Consider the following 5753-nt stretch of genomic DNA (forward strand, 5'->3'; position numbering starts at 1 on the left):
TGTATGTCTCCTTCAGTTCTAAATTTGTTATCCGGATGAGTCAAAGCCACAAAGACTAACAGATTGATTGACCGCATCTTTCTCGAGTCTTACACCAGAGTGGAATGCATTAAACAATCGGCTACTACCTAATTCTAAATTGTAATTGTAATCGAGGGAACTGGGAAGGAACCAAAAGATTTAGGAATAAATATTTGAAAAGAACACATACTTAGAAAGCTTAAAACATACAAAACTATGGCTCGGTCGGGCACAATCACGAACATGATGTGATATTGATAGTAAATCCAGAGGTTGATCTTGAACCGAAGTTTAGCTTGACTTTGATTGAAAAGTAAAGATTTCTTCGGAAATCTCAATGTATTTTTTTCAGTCAGTAGTATTTTTACGCCGCTATATCTTCATCCGCCATATTCATGGCGAGTTTATCAGGATGGAGAAGTATATATTTTCACCACGTGGCATGAAATTTGTGTACGCTTATTGGAGCATTTTAAGAAAACTTAGAAGCGGGGGTTTTCCTTTTTTTCAGAAACACGAGGCTGCAAAAGACCATAAGTTTTGTCCTCAGCTTACCAAACGTAGCCTTACATATCATATATAAGTTAGTAGAGATTCGTCTATGAGTTTGAGAGAACAACACGTAACATTCAACTTTGTTAGAGGCAGACATTTTCCCTTGACAAAACCTCGGATAATCATGGAGTCATGGAGAGATGACGAAGAATAACTTAGTTGTAGAGACCCGAGGAGGACAAATAGAGAAGAACGGACACATACCTATTACCGCTGCGACCGTGATGCATAGTTGTGGTTGCTGCAGTTTGTGCACATCCAATCTCCATCACGCCATTGCTTTGCTCTAACAGAGAAAAGATGCATCACAAAATCAAAATTTTGAAATATATATGACCGCATTACCACATTTAGAAATTAAACGTAAAAATACCTATCACACTTCTTCTATATGAGTCTACAAACAATACAATTGTGTAAAACTTTAACAAATTGGGAAGGCTGCATAATGGAAATTGTTTCATCCATCGCAACACTTTGGAGCCTAGGTAATTTAAATGATTGAACGATTATTTTTGAGCCGTTTCGCGCACATGTAATAATCAAGCAAGAGATTTAGCTATCGGTAATGTGGTAAGACTATTGATTATTGACAACATTTAGATCCTCTGACTAACTTCTTAGGACTTCGCGTGTACTTATTCCTTCACATTTGATTGATTTTCTTCTCCTTAATTATGGTGTTGTTTGTGGAACTGTTGTGCTGATAATTGGTAATCCAAGTTAACATAAAGCCAAAAAGTTTCATTGGCGGAGTTTAGAGCGATGAGCTAGCGACTCCTTTTCTGATACTAAAAGGTGCGAAGTTCTCATATAAGCAAGTGACAAACTAACAACAATTTCAAATAACCTAAGCCCACCTTTCCGACGAAAGAGAACCATCCAAAAATATAGCATTTATCCCTAAAACATAAACCTGTACATATAGTAGCCTTCCAGATGGCTTATTTGGGGGATTGAAGTTCATGATTGCTCCCAGAAAGCCTCACTGCAGACTCACGAGTCATATCCATTCTACTAATGATGTCACCACCTTTTACTATAGCCATTGAATTTGAATAAACTTAATGCAATTAGATATAAAAGCAGTAAGATAGATGAGCATAACTTTCTGTGGCTCCCACAAACTTAAAAGTTAAAGTATTGATCGAGTTAAAATCTTTATAATTACTCTTTGGATAGCACGTCCAATAAATTGGTGGCAGAAAATAAAAAGTGAAAAAAGATATTCCTAGATGTTTGTTTCTTTTATTGTGTTGATTGGTAAAATATGAGTGAAAAGCCAAAAACAAAGAAACAGAAAACCAGTATTACCCTTTTCCAAGAAGTGTAGGCACTGGTGTGAGCTGTGGTAACTGCACTTGACCTTGTGAGTTTGAAGGTGTTATGGAGCTTCCATTGCGGTATGGGTAAGGTCCAGATGTCTGATCATTGCCGGGACGCCCAATATGCTCATAGCCTTGGTATGAAGGCTGTTTTTTTTGGAGGAAGTCAGCATTCTGTCATGTTTTGGGATGTGGGAACTTGTATCCTCGCTAGTGTCTTACATGTACAGCTCCACTGACAATTGGCTACAGATTCAGTCTACAACAATTGAATATAGAACATGTAAGAGCAAACAAAAAAAACATACAAAAATCGAGGGAAAATAAATGATTTACGATGCAATGGATTAAGGTTCTAACCGCACAATTGGGAGAGCCGCATAACAGTTCACTCTAGCTCCCAATCGATTGCTTGAGTCGCTCAATGAAATCATGACAGCTTAAATGCACTCTATCTCGAATCGATCGTTCGATTAAGCTCTGCGAAATAACGGCGAGGATTTAATCCAATACTCTTTTCGGACTCCATCAAAGCCGTATCGGTTTGGATAATGGGACAAGCAAGTCTTCATAAGAATCCTCCATGGCGAGGTATCCATTAGCAAAGGAGGCGAAGACTTGGTCCGAGCTTCATTCATACCATAAACCGATCCTTCGCATCGAAGTCGCATATTTGAACCCCTTACTAAACGAAATCCATTATCCGGGCTTGTGTACTTGGGGAGTGAATCCATGTCGGTCAACATACTCCCTATTTCATCATAGTTTCCCCGGAGGACCATCGAAGCACCGCTCAAGTAAAGGAGGTATCATCGAGATTGAAAGAGTCGCTTGCTCTTAATTCCAAGCACCTTGGTGGACTGGCACCGATAATCCGATCCCCGCAAAAGATACAAAGAAATGTTGAGCCATCATAGGAATGATTGTCTCTTGATGAATCCATGTCGCAAGACTGCAGGTGAGAGAGCGACTTCGACTGATCTCCTCAAGTTATGGACATAAGAGCTATCACTCCCTTGTAGATTATCAACATTATTATTTGATATAGGCAGGTCAACAGACTTTCCTTCAGCCACACTCTCAACTGGATTGACTTGTAAAATTGCAGTGTGTCACTTTTGAGTGTTTGAACCTTTTCCAGAAGAGTTAGGAGTTAAACTGAATAATTGCGGGAGCTTCAACGCAGGAGAAGTTGAAACCTTCTCAAGCTGGACAGTTGACAATTTTGAAGTCACCTCAGAGACCTCATCAATGCCAGTTTCCGCCATCCGCCCACTACTTTGGGCCTGTATAGGCGAAGTAGATCTTCCCTGGTATTTGGCCATGGGAGGAAGAGTGGAGGATATAGTGTTTAATTCCGCAGTAAGCTCTGATATTGATTTCTCTAATGCTAGAGCAGAATCCTTCAGTTGATTAATTAGCACCTGTATGCTAGCTAAATGTTGTCGATGTTCTGCAAGGACTGAAGCTAGAGACTTGGCATGGCCGCTAGTACCAGCGTCATGTGCGCCGTAGAAGCTCTGGCCCCTCTCCATTATTAGCCTTCGCCAGCTGCAGTGACTGTTTATGAATACGTTGTAAAGCATGTGTCCAGCGCCTGAGAACTTCGGCTATGTCAACTGTGGGATGGACTCTTCCACTTCGATCATCCACTCGAGAAAGAATATCATCACTTACTTGCAAATGAGTTGTATCTGAACTATGATGTTTTTCTCTATTTGCATTGATAAATGAACTATCTGTTGACTCTCTATCATCAGCTTGTGTTGAAGCCATATTACCGGTCTGTATAGATAATACATCCAGATAAGGAATCTAAGAGCTTTGATCCATAGCTGAAAGCAACGCTGACCCAGAGATCCGATATCTATGTTCACGATGAGCTATCAAATCTTCAATAGGACCTGAAGCTAAAACTTCATGTTGACTTTTCCGAGCTAACAAGGACTCCCACAAGCGAGTCGCCTTGGAAACCAAATGTGAATTCTGACCTGAGGAGCTGGATACACGATCATCCCATAGCTCACCATCCATCTTTGCTTTGTTTCGTAAGTCTTGAAGCTTTTCTAGCTCTTGTTGCAAGTAGGCCTCTTCTGCACAAAGACCACGAAACTCAGCTGTCATTTCGTGAGCCAAGTTTGACCACATAGCTTGTCTTCTTACAGCTGTGTCTGCATTTTTAAGAAACTTTCTCCTTTCAAGTGCTATCCTGGCCTTGGTCACAGGCAGTAAAGTAGCTGCATGAGAAAATGCTACATCTGTTAATGAAGCAGGGGATTGGAAGCAACATCGCCTGGAAACGTCCGTCTATGAACTTCCCGTAAAGCATGCAAAGAAAGTTGCCACAACAGCTCAACAAATCTTAGTCCACAACACGTGGCCAGCGAAGAAACCCTCGAATTACTCCTCGGTAACGCCCCTTGTGATTCCAGCTCATTAATAATCCCCTGAACAACCTTTCGGAAGTCTCTGGACTGAGCAGAATCAAAGATCGGCCAAACTTTATCGAAATCTTTAGCAGATTGAATTGGATGACGGAGTGAAGACAAGATAAAATACAAAAGTTGTTCACCCAATTTAGGGTTCGAATGTCGAAACAATCCAACACGACCACCAGTGCCACCTAGGATTGATGGATCTAATCCTAATAATAAACAATTTGTGTACATTGAACTCTCTAATTCTATTTCTCTCTCCTTCTCTCTGCCCAACAACGCACATCCAGCCAGAAATACGCACACCCAAACCACAAAAAAACACACACACCACTCAACCCAATTGTTTACAAGTTCCCAAAAATTGATAAGTAAAACAACAACAACATGAACTAGACATAGCATCTCATTCGATTATATATTAAGGTAAGGATGAATGATGTGTCACCTGAGCAGATCCAATCACCAATGCGAGGTAGCCATTTAGAATCAGCAGGGGTTTTGTTGTCGACTACAATTCGAGGTTTGTGCAGCTTTCACACTCCCAATCCCCTTCTCTCCCTTCACCCATCTCTCTCTCTCTCTCTCTCTTCTTTGCAATTTGAGGTAACGCAATTTGAACGAGAGAGAGTCGTAGAACTGTAGAAGTTGTGGGGAGAGACCGATAGAATAGTGGGAATCCAATTTGAATGAGTTTAGTAATGTGTATTTTTTTTTTGGCGTATTTGACTATTTGGCATAAAGTCATAAACCATGGTAGAAAGTGGAAAATTTATATACCACTGTTTATGTTTAAGGTAGTGGGGATGTGGAGTACTCTCATGCTGAAAAAAAAAACTAACCATGGTATATGGCCTAACTTATCCCACGGTTTTCATGTAACTGTGGCATATACTAGTAAACCAATGACCAAAGAAATTTCCGCCGTAGTATATAAGTATTTCCCACGGTTTTTGGAAGAATCGTGCTATAAACGTTCTTATTGACCGTGGTATATGTGTCATTCTGTAGTAGTGATTGGAGCGTTAAAAGCCCCCGGCCCAGATGGGTTCCCTAGTCTCTTCTATCATAATGCCTGGGAAACTATTAATAGTTCAGTTTTTACGATGGTTTCCCTTTTCTTCGCTAAAGTTCATAGTCTTGAGCATATTAACCATACAAATATTGTGCTCATTCCAAAGATCCCCAACCCTACCACCCCTCAAGAGTTTTGTCCTATCAGCTTGTGCAATGTTTCATATAAGATTATTTCCAAAATCCTAGCCAATAGGATGAAACCTATGTTGGAAAAGATAAAGATCATCTCACCCATGCAAAGTGCATTTGTTCAACAAAGACAAATCACTGACAATATTGTCATCGCCCATGAGATTCTCCACTCTATTAAGACCAGAAAGAGAAAGCACGGTTTAATGGC

At 40.3% G+C, this 5753-nt stretch overlaps 1 pseudogene; it reads right to left on the bottom strand.

Moving 5' to 3' along the window:
• Positions 1-2812: 2812 nt before the first annotated feature.
• LOC147523391 (AUGMIN subunit 6 pseudogene) lies at positions 2813-5333 on the bottom strand (annotated as a pseudogene).
• Positions 5334-5753: the final 420 nt, after the last annotated feature.

The sequence above is a fragment of the Coptis chinensis genome, chromosome 1 (genome assembly GCF_015680905.1).
Source record: "Coptis chinensis isolate HL-2020 chromosome 1, ASM1568090v1, whole genome shotgun sequence".
Taxonomy (NCBI): Eukaryota; Viridiplantae; Streptophyta; class Magnoliopsida; order Ranunculales; family Ranunculaceae; genus Coptis; species Coptis chinensis.